Below are 14,107 nucleotides of genomic sequence, written 5' to 3'. Positions count from 1 at the left end.
CGACGTTCCGTAAGGTAGCTGGATAGCTTCCTCACATGAAAGAATCCAAAGTCCCTGTCGGGATTCGAACCTACAGCGGTGAGGGGCAAGTGGTTTTAAAGTAGTTGTAAACAGGTACTGATAGCAAGACAAATAAATAATACATGCAGTATGTATGAAAACGCGTTTGTGTTATGCAAACTGTGTAATGTTTAATGCATCGTTAATTTATTCAAGGGTGAAATATTATTGATAAATATAGACTAGAAATGTCTAGTATGAAGGAAAAAATAATTAAAAATGTACGCCCAACGGGGGACTCGAACCCACGACCCTCAGATATCAGAGGTTCTTCAGCCTTAAAAGTCTGATGCTCTACCGACTGAGCTAGCCGGGCGCTTGATATCATACACATTGGTGAATTGAAAACACTACCGATAACGTCGGCAAGTTTATCCGATAAACACACTGCTTTATATGATAAAATTGGTTTATTATTAAATTTAAGTTTCAATTGATATAACGTTTTATCTGTTCATTGTACAACACAACATCAAATCCGTAGATTTAGAGCAAATAGTAGAAATCAAACTTTGTAAATATCTTATATTTACATGAGCTTCTCTTAGTATATTTTGTATATTCAATAATTGAAACTGATAGAAGAAATCTTTTTTACACATTATATCAACCAAAAAGAGCACATAGCTTAATATTTAAAGAGAGAGAAACTATTTCTTTCTGACTGCTGTTAAAATTACAAAAGATATTTGATTGTTAAAAAAATAGGTTATTTATGATCACATTTATCTCACTGGATTTTAAGGCGTACCGATATCATAAAAACCATGCTTTGATTGTAGATCCAGAAACACGTCATTCCAAGAACGCGTATGACAACCTCAGTAGTATTGTTAGTTATAATTCAAACAATTATTTCACAAAAAAATAATGTTGTTTTCCTTAACAGATTATATTCATCGATAGTTTTTAGTGGGTTTTTAACCTTTTGAAAAGTTTTATATTAATATACTGGGGACAAAACAAAAGTTTTCAAAAGTTCTTATTTCTATTTTGTTTTTCCATATTACTGGTTAATCTTAATGACTTTTGATTTAATTTATAAGGAATGAAACAAATAATACAACTAAATGCTCTACGTGTTCCCTACCAGTTTTCCAACAGAAAGATACTACAAAAAAGAGAATAAAAGCTCCACTATTATTTTAGTTAACAAAATTTAATATTGTAATATGTATTGGATGACCTGATTATCATCAGCAAATATTTTTTTTAAATTTTCTGATGATTGTATATTAAATGACTACTCACGAAGTGCTATAAATGCACATGATTGCAATAACATTTAAATCGTAGCACTGCTTTAGTCCCTCGGGATTTCTATCATAATGTCTCTTCAACTTTTTTCAAAACTCAGATCGCAAATAAGGAAAGGCCTGTTCTATCATACTTCATATGTGTGTACGAGTAGTTTTTAGTTTAACACTGCCATCTTGTGCCGCTACATTTTTGTTTCTTTTTTATAATTATTCGTCTACACGTACAGTAAAATGAAATATTATCAAACGGAATTCTAGTTAAACACTATAGATATACATTGTGACATTTTCATTTTATTGTCACAGATATTGTTATTGCCCTGTATGATAAAAGATAATATCAACATTTCATTGGGAAATGTATCAATTTGTCTGACAATTAATGTATATTATTTGTAAAATATAAAGTCTGATTAAATTCCCAATAGGAATAAAAATGTTTATATTGTCTCCTTAAGATTCAATCAGTGAAATCGGTTGTGTTGTTTATATCAACTCGGGCGTATTCAAAGTTAATATTGTTTTAAGTAAATGTTTTCATTGAAATTGAACTGGATGACATAATGTAAGGAATAGATGGTTAAAATAAATTGATTTCGGAGATGTAAATTTACGAAATCCATGCTTTGATTGTAAAATAGGAAACACGTTAATCCAAGTACCCGTATGACAACCTCAACAGCATTGTTTGTTATAATTCAAACAATAACTTCACAAAAAATTCTTTTCTTAACAGATGTTACTGGTGGCTTAAATGTTTTGAACCTTAAACAAGACTGTTCTTGATAAAAATAATTACATTAATAAACTGGTGAAACAAACAAAACTTTTCAAATTCTGTTCATTTTGGTTGTTGCATATAACTGATTATCTTAATGACTTTTGATTGAATTCATAATGGATGAAACAAATAAGACAACTTAATGTCTACGTGTTTCTCTCCATTTTTCCAACAGTAAGATATTGCAAAGCCCATAATTATTTTAGTTAAAAAATATAACAATGTATTGTAATGGATGGCCTGATTATTAACAGGAAATATTTTCAAGTTTTCTGACGATTGTATATTACATGAATACTCACGAGTGTTATAAACTGCACATGCATTGTATGGATTGATTGTATAGCACTACTTTAGTCCCTCGAGATATTATGTCATAATGTCTTATTCACTTTTCTTTCATACACAAATGTAGACACGTTTGACAGTCAAGGTCAATGTGACCTTTACCATTACCCTTGCGATCCTTAAGCCAAAACGGGTAATTACCTGGCCATTTAACTAGTATTATAATCACTTTGATTTACAATGTTCAAAGTCAATGTGACCTTGAACAGTGACCCAGTGATTTCAAAATTTCAAAAATATCAACAGGGGTCATCTGCTGGTCATCACCATTGCACCTATGTTTTTGATGACCGACAACCAATTAGTCGGAAATGATCTGACATACAAGGTCAATGTGTCCTTGACTTTTGACCCTTGACCCAAAAATTCAAAATGGTCATCTACTTACAAAAAACAATATATGTATGAACATTTAGGATAATGGGCCTATATGTACTCAAGTAATTGATCGGAATCTACTGACCAAGACCAATGCACCCATGCAATTGGTTATGAAAATAATGCTAACAAAATCACTTTACTCATCTACTGGCAAATAAAGTTCTGTGACAGAAGGCCAATTTGTTGTTGAGTTATTGGTCGGAAACTGATCTGGCACTCAAGGTCAATGTGCTCTTGACCATTACCATTTGACCCCACAACTAATAAGGGCCAGCTACGTACCAAAGCCAAAGTTTAAGGGCACTTAGCCCATACGTTTTTAGTTATTAATCGGAATAGACAAACCGCCCGAGCTCCAATCCGGCCTTTGACCCATCAAATGATGCTGCAAACAAATATGTCCCATTTTCTTCTAAGAGGCCATTAAAATAGTTTTACACAGAGAAGGAAGAATGTCTATTTTTGCATATTAGTTATTAGTAAACTTATGTTACACTAGCCGGGTGCTTGAAATCGTACTTATCCGCTTAATTGCTTAACGTGAGAAGGTTAATCCGTTAACACCATACCACGTGTTCATTTTGTTCGGAAATTTGCTGAACGTCTCATTCCTGTTATGAGCAATCAAGATTTACATGTTGAAACTTCAACATGGAAGACACACAATACACTAAACTATTAAACTTTTGAGGCAGTGTCTTTATATGAATATTGTATTAATTCAAGATAATAAAATATCATATTTGTTTTTACACTTTTGTCTGTGCTATTATTTCGTTTTGTTTTTGTTGTTTTTTATGTGCGTACTTTTATCATATTATACCACCAACAATATTCTTGTTATTCAACAAAGACAAAACTTAGAGATTAGTTAAAAGGAACTTCTTACTTCACTTTACGTCAAAATTAATAAGTCAGCCTCACTAGTACTCCTCGCGATATAAATTTTGCCTTTGTAAATTTCAAATTGTTTAACAATATTATCCGTTCTATTTTTATACGTTTTACCTTCTCTAACAGTTAACATGACATTGATTGACTTAAATCAATTAAACAGAGAGGAGCTAATTCTTTGTGATAAGACAGCTTTACCTGTAATAAATCTGTCTGATTTTTTTTTTTTTTTTGGAGGGGGGGGTCTCAGTCTAAATGAGATATCTAATAGTGCCCCATTATAGTTTAAGATGCCATGCATCGTCACTGTTTAGTCAGGTTTAACATTCTTGAAAATATTATTGAAAATATATATTGTTGAAAATTGAAATAAATTAATTATAGCATTACTATCTGTCAGGGAAATTGTTGTAATTTCTTTTTGTGCACAAATATGGATTGACCAACTTGTTCCATTATCATATTATTTACTTGCTATGAAATATTACTTTTGCACCACCGTCTACTTTGCCATTAAAATTATTTTCCCTTTTTTTCTTTTATTTTTCGTATAGAATATCAAATAGTTTCATAAAACAAAAATGGAGGAAAGTCATACATATGTGATCATTTGTACACGTTCTTTTAATGTTATATATATGTATAATGCTTCCCTCTGTGATATAAGTTAATACCCACATTTCATTTTAAATATATCCATTTGTCTGACTTAATGTAAAAACTTGTAAAATATAAAGTCAAGTCTGATACGATTCTAAGGGAAATGTCACGATTTTCTCCTTACATTCAATCAGTGAAATTGTTTGTGTAGTTAATTTTACTCCCGAGTATTTAAAGGTAACGTTGTGATAAGGCACCATTTCAATTTGTTTCGACCTGTTTTAATTAATGTTAAAACAGGTGGCAGGAAATAATTGCAGAAGTGCATGCCTAGCTACCTAATTTAACTATGCCCAAATTTTTTTTATATTTTTTTAAAACACGTTTTCTATTGTTGTTTCTTTTTCTTCAATTTATTATAACTTAACAAAAATTTGGAACCGTCCTTTCAATACTTAACATAACGAGTATTTGGTGTAACACAAATTTGATAATCTAACATGACACTTGAAAAAATTGTTATAAAGATATTAAGGAATTATACTTTTTAAAATCGTTTAATTTTTCCCGATTCATTGTGATTTTTATGTTCTCTGTGGTATTCAAAATGCATTCATTAGTCATCCAATGATTCCACTTTAAAATCGTTTTCTCGATTAAATGGATTTTTCTGTATCAGAGAGAAGTGACATTAAATAAATGAAGATCCATTACTTTCTTCATTCGAAAATTGAAAACCCAAAAATAAAATTTGTAAAAACAAAAGGGCCCTTTAAGGAATATAATGTTTTTATAAAAAAAGATTTTTTTGTTTTAGTTTCCCTTTAAAATTTTTAAAAGGGGGTTTGGTGGTTTCCATTTAAAAAATTGTTTTTTTCTTTTTAGATGTCATTTTTGGGTTTAAAAAATTTTAAAGCTTTTTGCCCTTTTTCTTTCAATGACCCTTTAAACCCCTATTTTTTTAATATGATTATTCTTTTAAAAAAAAAACAACGAAACTTTAAAAAAATCAAATTTTTAAAGGGTTTTGGGTGATACCCATTTCATTTTTAAAAGCTGAATTGACTTTAATATCAAAAAAAGCCCAGATAATAAAAAAAAACAAAAAGGGTGTAAATCTTAAATCACGAAAAATGGCGATTCAAAAAGTTTCAGGTATCAAAATTTTTAGGGTTTAAAAATCGATGCTCTCCCGAATGATTTAGTCGGGCGTTTTTTTGGTTTAAAAACGGGCCTAATTGTTTTGACAAGACAAAAAATTTTAAATTTTTGGGTTTTAAAACCCCTTCCCAATTTTTTGTTTGTATTCCCAAAACAAAAAATTTTTATTTACACTTAAACTTTTTCATTTCTAGATTTAACAAAAAATTCATATTTTATAATCATGTATTTATTAAAACAATAAAATGTGGGAAATGAAAATAATAAATTTATGTTGTAAAACCCACAATAAGGGATGAACAAGGGTTTTCAAAAAAACAACGGGGCTTTATAGAATAAAAAAAACAAAAAACAAAAAAATTTTTAAATTTGCATTTTTTAAGAAAAAAATTTAAATAAAGCTTCCCTTCTTTTAAAATGATTAAAGAAAATGGGTTTTAAACAAAAAACGAAAGTAAAATGATAAAATATTTTAGAAAAATGCTAATTGTCAAACAGTGGCACACTATCTGCAAATATTATATTTTCTATGCAATGTTGAATAATTGCTTTCGATACATGTTTGCATATTTTCTATTAACTAGAAAAAAAATGATTTTGTAAAAATTTTGTATAATTATTCTTTAATTTGCCCTTATTAGTAAATGACAATCCCGAAGTCCGATCAAATTGAAAACACGAGTTATTCTCATTCGAAGTCCAATATACTGTATTAAGCTTGAAAGAAGAGTAACAATGGTTTTAATTTCCCTAGTGAAATTATTGTTATCAGTAAATGCAGATTTACGTCTTCATAATAAATCACAGCCTAAAACCTCGATTCCCAGTTAAACCTCCAAGAAGATAAATGGATTTCCATATGTTTTTTGTTTTACTTACTCAATAATTAAATAATTAGTTCATATATAAATAAGTCAATTACTTGATTTATTCATACAGCGACAGTTTTATTAAATAAAGATATTTAAAATCGGCCCCCGTATTGCCCATAAAATCATGTTCAAATGATTGCTTCAATGTATCTACCTTTATGTAATTTGATACAGAAAATATGATTACATTTACTTTGAAAGAATTGTTACATATCATACTAAGTTAAGGTCGGTTAGAGCCATTTCAATCTTTCTGTTAATTTCATTTGTCTACAACAAATATTAATAAATATTTGTTGAACGAAGTAGAAAAACATTTAATAAAAAAAATTCATTTAATTTTCCAATAGATAAAATGAACATGTAGTTGTTATTACCCTCTTTACTCAAAGGAAAATGTCAATATTTCATAGAAAAATATATATCATTTGTCTGACAATTAATTAACAGAGATAACGTTCGATAAAATGCAAAGAGAAAAACAATTCTCTTTTTCCCCTGAGGTCAATTGGAAATTTTTGTGTTTTTTTAATGATAAAAGATTTTTAAAGGAATATAACATTTTGTTTTTCGAAAAATTTTCAATTGATATCGCGTGTTGATTTGATGTTGGGGAAAATTTGAAAAATTTCAAATCGGGGTCCTTATACAAGATTTTTTTAATGCAAAAATTTTATTCTAAAGGGATCCAAATTTTGATTTTAAAAAAAACCAAATATGTTTTAAATGGGGGAACCAAGAATGTTTTATCCATTTTCCCGAATGGGCGTAACCGTATTATGGTTTTTATTCATATTCGGTTGATAGAATCATTTTTTAAAAATTTTATTATTTTGGGTAAAATTTTCTATCGTCACAAGTGACGTAAAGGAAGCCCTCAGTTTTTTAAAATATCAGTCATTAATATTAAGCTTACAAAGACAGAACATTAAAAATATGCTTAAAGTAAGGTAGAATCCTGTTTTAAAATATTCACTCAAAACATATAGTTCCAAGAGTCAAGACATTCAAGCCTTATTTCTTTGACAAACTCGAAAATGCCTACATAAATTATCAATGATATTCACCCATAGATTTGTTTTCTCTTTAATCAGAGAGAACGTGACCAAATATTGAAAATGACAAACCATTAGTTTCTTTTAATCAGAAAAATTATGTATAGAAATTGTGGGTGTGAGTAATATGTATGGATAAAAATAAATTTTCGTTTTGCCTTTTAGATCGCCTTAGACAATTAAAGGGTCTTTAAAGGGGTTTTCGGATACCGAAGGTTTGGATTTTTATATTTCTACATTTGCCGTATTGCATTATTAAGAATAGAAATCTGCCTTCGGCTTTATGTATATCTTTAATCTAACGATAAATGATCAGTAAAATGTAAGTTCTCTATAAAATGAACCATGGATTGAATTAACATAATGTGATTTTTCATTGTCCTTTTGTCAATATGGTAAAACATTTTGTATGAAATCTTTAGCATAATAACATAACATTGATATAATGAATATATTATTTTTGTAGAGACCTTTTTATCGCCATTTATTGCTTTAAATGTTTTCTTCTTCCTCTCGTTGTATGTTCCGTATATTTTAGCATTACTACCAAATTCTGATATACCCTGAGTCATCTTCACTATAGTAATGGTAATTTAAAACAAATTTCGTTTCATTCATAATTTTTAATAACCTACGATATTGATAATTTCACAAAAACATTGAACAATAAATATTCCCAAAGAAATAGTTCAACTAAAGAATAATATTAATTGTGAAGAAGGTTCAATCGTTGTTACTTGCATTGCAAGGTTTTATGGAGTATATCATTTGATGAAGAAATTACTTATTTTTCCATGTTCAAAGGGAAAGTTTTGTTACATTTAATATATTAATAATTACCACAAAGATCAGATAACATCATCTACCATGTTCATCAAATATTTTTATTTAACAGTTTCGGTGTGACACCAAACAATAATAAAGATTTTTTTATTTTAATTCAGGGGCAAAAGACAGATTTATAATATAACGATGATTATGAAAAATGAACTGTACGTAAATTTGTTTAACTTCATAAGTTAGTTAACCAGATCATAAGTGAAATATATTTATTTACGATCCACTTTTTTGTTCGCTAATTAGTTTTTTTTAATTTTCAACACAAATAAAAAAACAATGCAAAAAAGTAAAAATTGAAGCGTAATTTATAAAAACAAGAAGTTGTTTGTTTGTTTTGTTTGTTTGTTTGAGTTTACGTCAATCGAAACAGTATAGGTTATATATCGCGTACCGTCCCAGCTTTACTGGTGGCGAAAGAACCTCAGGTGCCCTTCCGTGGCGATTATTTTTCAGACACGAACGGGCCACCTGAGTAGAACCACCGACGTTCCGTAAGCTAGCGGATGGCTTACCTCACATGAAAGAATCCAAAGTCCCTGTCGGGATTCGAACCTACAGCGGTGAGGGGCAAGGTGGTTTCAAAGTATTGCTAAACAGGTCCGATAGCAAGACAATAAATAATATATGCAGTTGTATGAAAACGCGTTTCTGTTATGCAAACTGTGCAATGTTTCTAATCGCTATTCAATTTATTCAAGGGTGAAATATATTCGATATCTAAATATAAACAGAAAATGTCTAGTATGAAGCGAAAAAAAATTAAAATAATTTACGCCCAAGGAACCCGAACCCACGACCTAGATATCAGAGGTTGGGCGCTTGTTACAACAATTGGTGAAGTTAAAAACACTACCATAACGTCGGAAGTTTATCGATAAAAACTGCTTTGTTGAAAAAGTTATCATTTAATTTAAGAGTTCAATTGATATAACGTTTTATCTGTTCTTGTACAAAACAACATCAAACCGTGAGATTTAGAGCAAATAGTGGGAAATCAAGTTGACTATATAAAGATACGAACGAGAGAAAAATGAAATTTGATAAAGTTTTCAATGAAGTAACATGTAAATTAGTTATCATATTTGTTTGACGTGTATATATAATCTGATTTTTTGACTCTGTCAATAATGATTCTTAACACCCTGATGAACAATTTTTGTCACGTGACCACAAATGCAAACGCCGATTTGTGATTTTGGCACACACGGACCCGATTTCAGGTAATAGATATGCAGATATTTTTTTTTTTCCACTGCGAGCACAAAAATAAGACATAAGGACCGTAGGACCCCGGCGTAAATTAAGCTTTTATTTTATGTGAGTAGTCATTACTAGACTTTAGGTAGTTTTTTAGAAACACTTCGACACAAAATTTCTTTTTGCAAGGCAAACGCCGATATTTTATCTTTTCTAATCTTTTTGTTCACTGAAAACCCATGTAGAGGGGAAAATAATAGAAGATTATACTTTTTACAAGCATTCTCGTCCATAACTTATTAATAATTCCATTGAAGGTTATATTCGATATAACACATGTTTTTTCCACTTAGTGTCGATTTTGGCAAAAGTCGTTGATCATGAGAAATATGCAAACGTCGGTTGGTCTTTGAAAAAACAAGCCCCTTGTTTTTTTTTGAAGCTGACTATTTTGGGTTTTTGTAAAAAAAATTTAGTTTTTTTTTATTTCAGAGGGCGAAAAAGAAAAACTTGCTTTTCATCGCCCAAAACCAAACATAAATTTTATAAAAGTTGACATTTTAAAAGGGCAAAAGTTTTTTTCCCCCAATACAACTAAAAAAGCGAAAATTTTTACCAAAAAAATCACGTCGAACAAACATCCTTCCCCTTTTATATAAAAGTAAACGCTGGGACAAAAACTCAGGGCCAAAGCAAAAAATCAAATAGAACGAAACGAAACTTTCCCATGACCCACTTTTGGGGTCCCATTTTATATTCCCAAAACCCTTTCCTCAAAGAGTTTTTTTTAAAAGGTTTTAAAATAAAATGATTGGTTTAAAAAATAATCCCCGAAAATCAAGGAACAATAAATGAAAAGAAATCTTAAACAAAATTTTTAAAAAAGGTAAACGGATAAATTTTGCAAAGCGAACAAAAATTTGTTTAAAAAGTCAGGGGTTTAAAGAAAAAAATAGGCGGACAAGAGATGAATAAAATTGTAGTGATTTAAAAAATTTAGTTAAACGTGGGAAAAAAACTCCCCAGCATTCATTTCTTTTGGTGTTTCTGTTTTTTTAGGAAATTTTAAACGGGAAAACCCCTGTAAAAAACAAAGGGTTTGCTAATGGGGATGTTTAGAGGGTTCGAAAAAGATATAAAAGGAATGCGTTTTTGCAAAGCACAAATTTTGGGAAGATGGGATGGACTTTTTGCGGGGAGATTTGTAAATTTTCATGGCCGTTTTAAAAACCAATCTGAAACTCACATAAACAAAGAAAATTTTAAAAATTTTTTCCCCCAAGCAGAAAAAAAATTTGCCGTCCAACAAAAATTTTAAATTTTTGACCCTTAGATTGTGAAGCCACGAACCTGGTATTTGCGTTTATGTATTACAACGACCAAATCTGGCACGTCGTTTTCTCCTTTTGGGGAAAAAAACTAAACGGGTTTTTACGACATTATGGAAATTTATCTCTTTGGGATTAAAAAAGGGTTAACCAAATCGGAAAAGATCAAAATTTCAGAAACAATTTAATGTTTATTAAAAACCGGGTTCAGAGTAATTTATGCCATCCCCCTTTTTGGTAACTTACCTGAAACGAAAAGGGCAAAATTCGACACGTACTATAGGGACATTAAGATTTTCCATTTGGAAAAAGCGAAATTGGGGAAAAGACCAAAAGAAAAAGGATTTTCAAAAGAAAACGATTTAAAAGGGGGGGCGAATCAAATTGGAGAAAGTCATTTAGTTAGCCAAAGTGCTATGATGGCGTACGTGTAGACATCAAATTAGTTTTATTCAGAAATCAGAAAAGTCATTCGAGAACTGTGCATATGTTTATGTAAAGTCAACAATTGCCGCTATATTGACGATGTGAACGTTGAACCTCGAATCAAATGATCGCTTCAAACCTCACGAAAGCTCATGAACGTTAGAGAGCGCAGATTTCTCACACCCGCTCGCTAATTAACAAGATCGGATGAATGGTTTGAAATACGATCGACAGCTAAGATAACGGGAAGTAGCCTTAACAAAGGCTAGGTCTTGAAAGTTTGAAGCACAAAAGGATTCTTTGAAACTAAGTTGTGGTGTACCCGAAAGGATTAAATCGGATATTCGTTGTTCAAGCCTAAAAAATGGTACTGACAATGAAGGGAATGCAGTGCGACACTTGTAGGGAAATATTACCAGTTCTGTATCCAAAACATTGTTATTTTGTAGGAAGGTTGTGTGGTTTTTTTTACAACGGATGTTAAACCTTTCTTGTAGTTTTCCCCAGATGGAAGGTTAATTGAAAACGATCGTTGATGACATCAACAGAAATCGCCATTGAAAATAAGTGTCCGGTGTATCGCGGAGTACACTTTGAATTCCCTTCAAGCATATATTGCTTTGCAGTGCTTGGCAGAAATGGAAGCTCTTAATGTAGATAAATTTATTGCTACTTGTCTTGGACGGAATCTTCACATCGGTATTTGAATTGAACAGTAAACCTCATTTTACCGAGGCAAGCAAATGGGCAAAACACCTATTTTGATACTGATAGAATTGTCGTACCAAAGAATTGCACGGCATGTAAAATCTATAGAGAAGGAGATTTTAAAGCGACTGTAATAACGTTTCCTTTTATTGGGGACTTCTTTCCGTCTGCCAAATCAAGTAAATCCTGAAGTACAAAAATGATAGAGACAAAAGGTTGAAAGTTTTGTAAAAAAATTTATTCCCTGATAGACATTTATCAAAAAGATACGAGTTTGACGCGAAAGGAAGCGAATCTGTTTTATTTTTGTTCGACATTAAGCTTTGGAAAATTTTGCGCTAAAAGGAGGGTGTTGGTTTACTAAAGGGGAAAAGTTTGGGCAACGAAGTGAGAAAAACGTGAAGGGTACATAAAGATTTTAAGCAGGGAAAACACGTTCCCGTGAAACGTTCGATGGAAGTGCATAACTGTCACAAAAACAGTCAATAACCCCCCAAACAATTTCAATTCAAAAAAATTTGGGAAAAGGTGAACAAAAAAAAGGAATTGAATTTAGATTTAAAAATAAAAAAACCCATTTGGAAACTTAGAAAACAATAAGAATTTATAACGTGACCAATTTTCATCAAAAACCCCACGAAAAAACTTCAAGCCCAAAGGAAAAACACAAAAAGCCAAAAATAACTATTGATAACGGTAAAACATGTGTATTATATTACGCTCGGTTCGATCTAAAGTATAATAATGCACACCTTTACCGTTATCACAATTTATTTCTTGTTCTTTTTATTCAGTTTGTTTGGGGTTGTTTTTTTTGGGGGGGGGACGGGTGGGGGCGTTAACAAACAATATCTCTGGAAAAAGGATTTTACTTAACAATGTTTGTTTATAAGATCTTCTTTGCGACTTATGTTTGATGATAATAGCTGTTTGTAAATATCGTTTATTTAAATGGGCTTCTCTTAGTATATTTTGTATATCCAATAATTGAAACTGATAGAAGAAATATTTCTTATACATTATATCAACCAAAAGAGCACGTAGCTTAATATTTAAAGAGAGACAAACTATTTTTTTCTGACTGCTGTTAAAATTACAAAAGATATTTGATTGTTAAAAAATAGGTTATTTATGATCACATTTATCTCACTGGATTTTAAGGCGTACCGATATCAGAAAAACCATGCTTTGATTGTAGATTCAGAAACACGTCAGTCCAAGAACACGTATGACAACCTCAGCAGTATTGTTAGTTATAATTCAAACAATTATTTCACAAAAAATAATGTTGTTTTCGCAACAGATTATATTGAAAGTTTAAAAGTTTTTAACCTTTTGAAAAGTTTTATATTAATATATTGGGGAAAAAACAAAAGTTTTCAAATTCTATTTTATTTTGTTTTTCCATATTACTGGTTATCTTAATGACTTTTGATTCAATTCATAATGAATGAAACAAATAATACAACTAAATGTCTACGTGTTCCCTACCATTTTTCCAACAGAAAGATACTACACAGAGAATAAAAGCCCACTATTATTTTAGTTAACAAAATTTAATATTGTACGTATTGTATTGGATGACCTGATTATCATCAGCAACTATTTTTTAATTTTCTGATGATTGTATATTAAATGAATACTCACGAGTGCTATAAACTGCACATGATTGAATAACATTTAAAATCGTAGCACTGCTTTAGTCCCTCAGGATTTCTGTCATAATGTCTCTTCAACTTTTCAAACACAAATAAGGAAAGGCCTGTTCTATCATACTTAACATGTGTATACGAGTAGTTTTTAGTTTAACACTGCCATCTTGTGCCGCTACATTTTTTTTTTATAATTATTCGTCAATGAAATATTATCAAACGAAATTCTAGTTAAACACAATAGATATACATTGTGACATTTTCATTTTATTGTCACAGATATTGTTATTGTCCTGTATGATAAAAGATAATATCAACATTTCATTGGGAAATGTATCAATTTGTCTGACAACTAATGTATATTATTTGTAAAATATAAAGTCTGATTAAATTCCCAATAGGAATAAAAATGTTTATATTGTCTCCTTAAGATCGTTTGTGTTGTTTATATAAACTCAGACGTATTCAAAGTTAATATTGTTTTAAGTAAATGTTTTCATTGAATTTGATCTGGATGACATAATGTAAGGAATAGATTGTTAAAA

The 14,107-nt window shown here is 30.4% G+C and overlaps 1 non-coding gene across 1 annotated transcript; it reads right to left on the bottom strand.

Annotated features, from left to right (window-relative positions):
- Nucleotides 1–284: 284 nt before the first annotated feature.
- Trnak-uuu (transfer RNA lysine (anticodon UUU)) lies at nt 285–376 on the bottom strand. The gene is given in 2 exon segments: nt 285–320; nt 340–376. It is a non-coding gene; the product is annotated as a tRNA-Lys (tRNA).
- Between the last annotated feature and the right edge of the window lie 13,731 nt (nt 377–14,107).

Source organism: Ruditapes philippinarum, unplaced genomic scaffold (genome assembly GCF_026571515.1).
Source record: "Ruditapes philippinarum isolate M1 unplaced genomic scaffold, ASM2657151v2 ctg11607_1_1_1_1, whole genome shotgun sequence".
Classification (NCBI taxonomy): domain Eukaryota; kingdom Metazoa; phylum Mollusca; class Bivalvia; order Venerida; family Veneridae; genus Ruditapes; species Ruditapes philippinarum.
The sequence above is the reverse complement of the archived record's forward strand: the minus strand, read 5'-3'. Positions and strand labels throughout refer to the sequence as shown.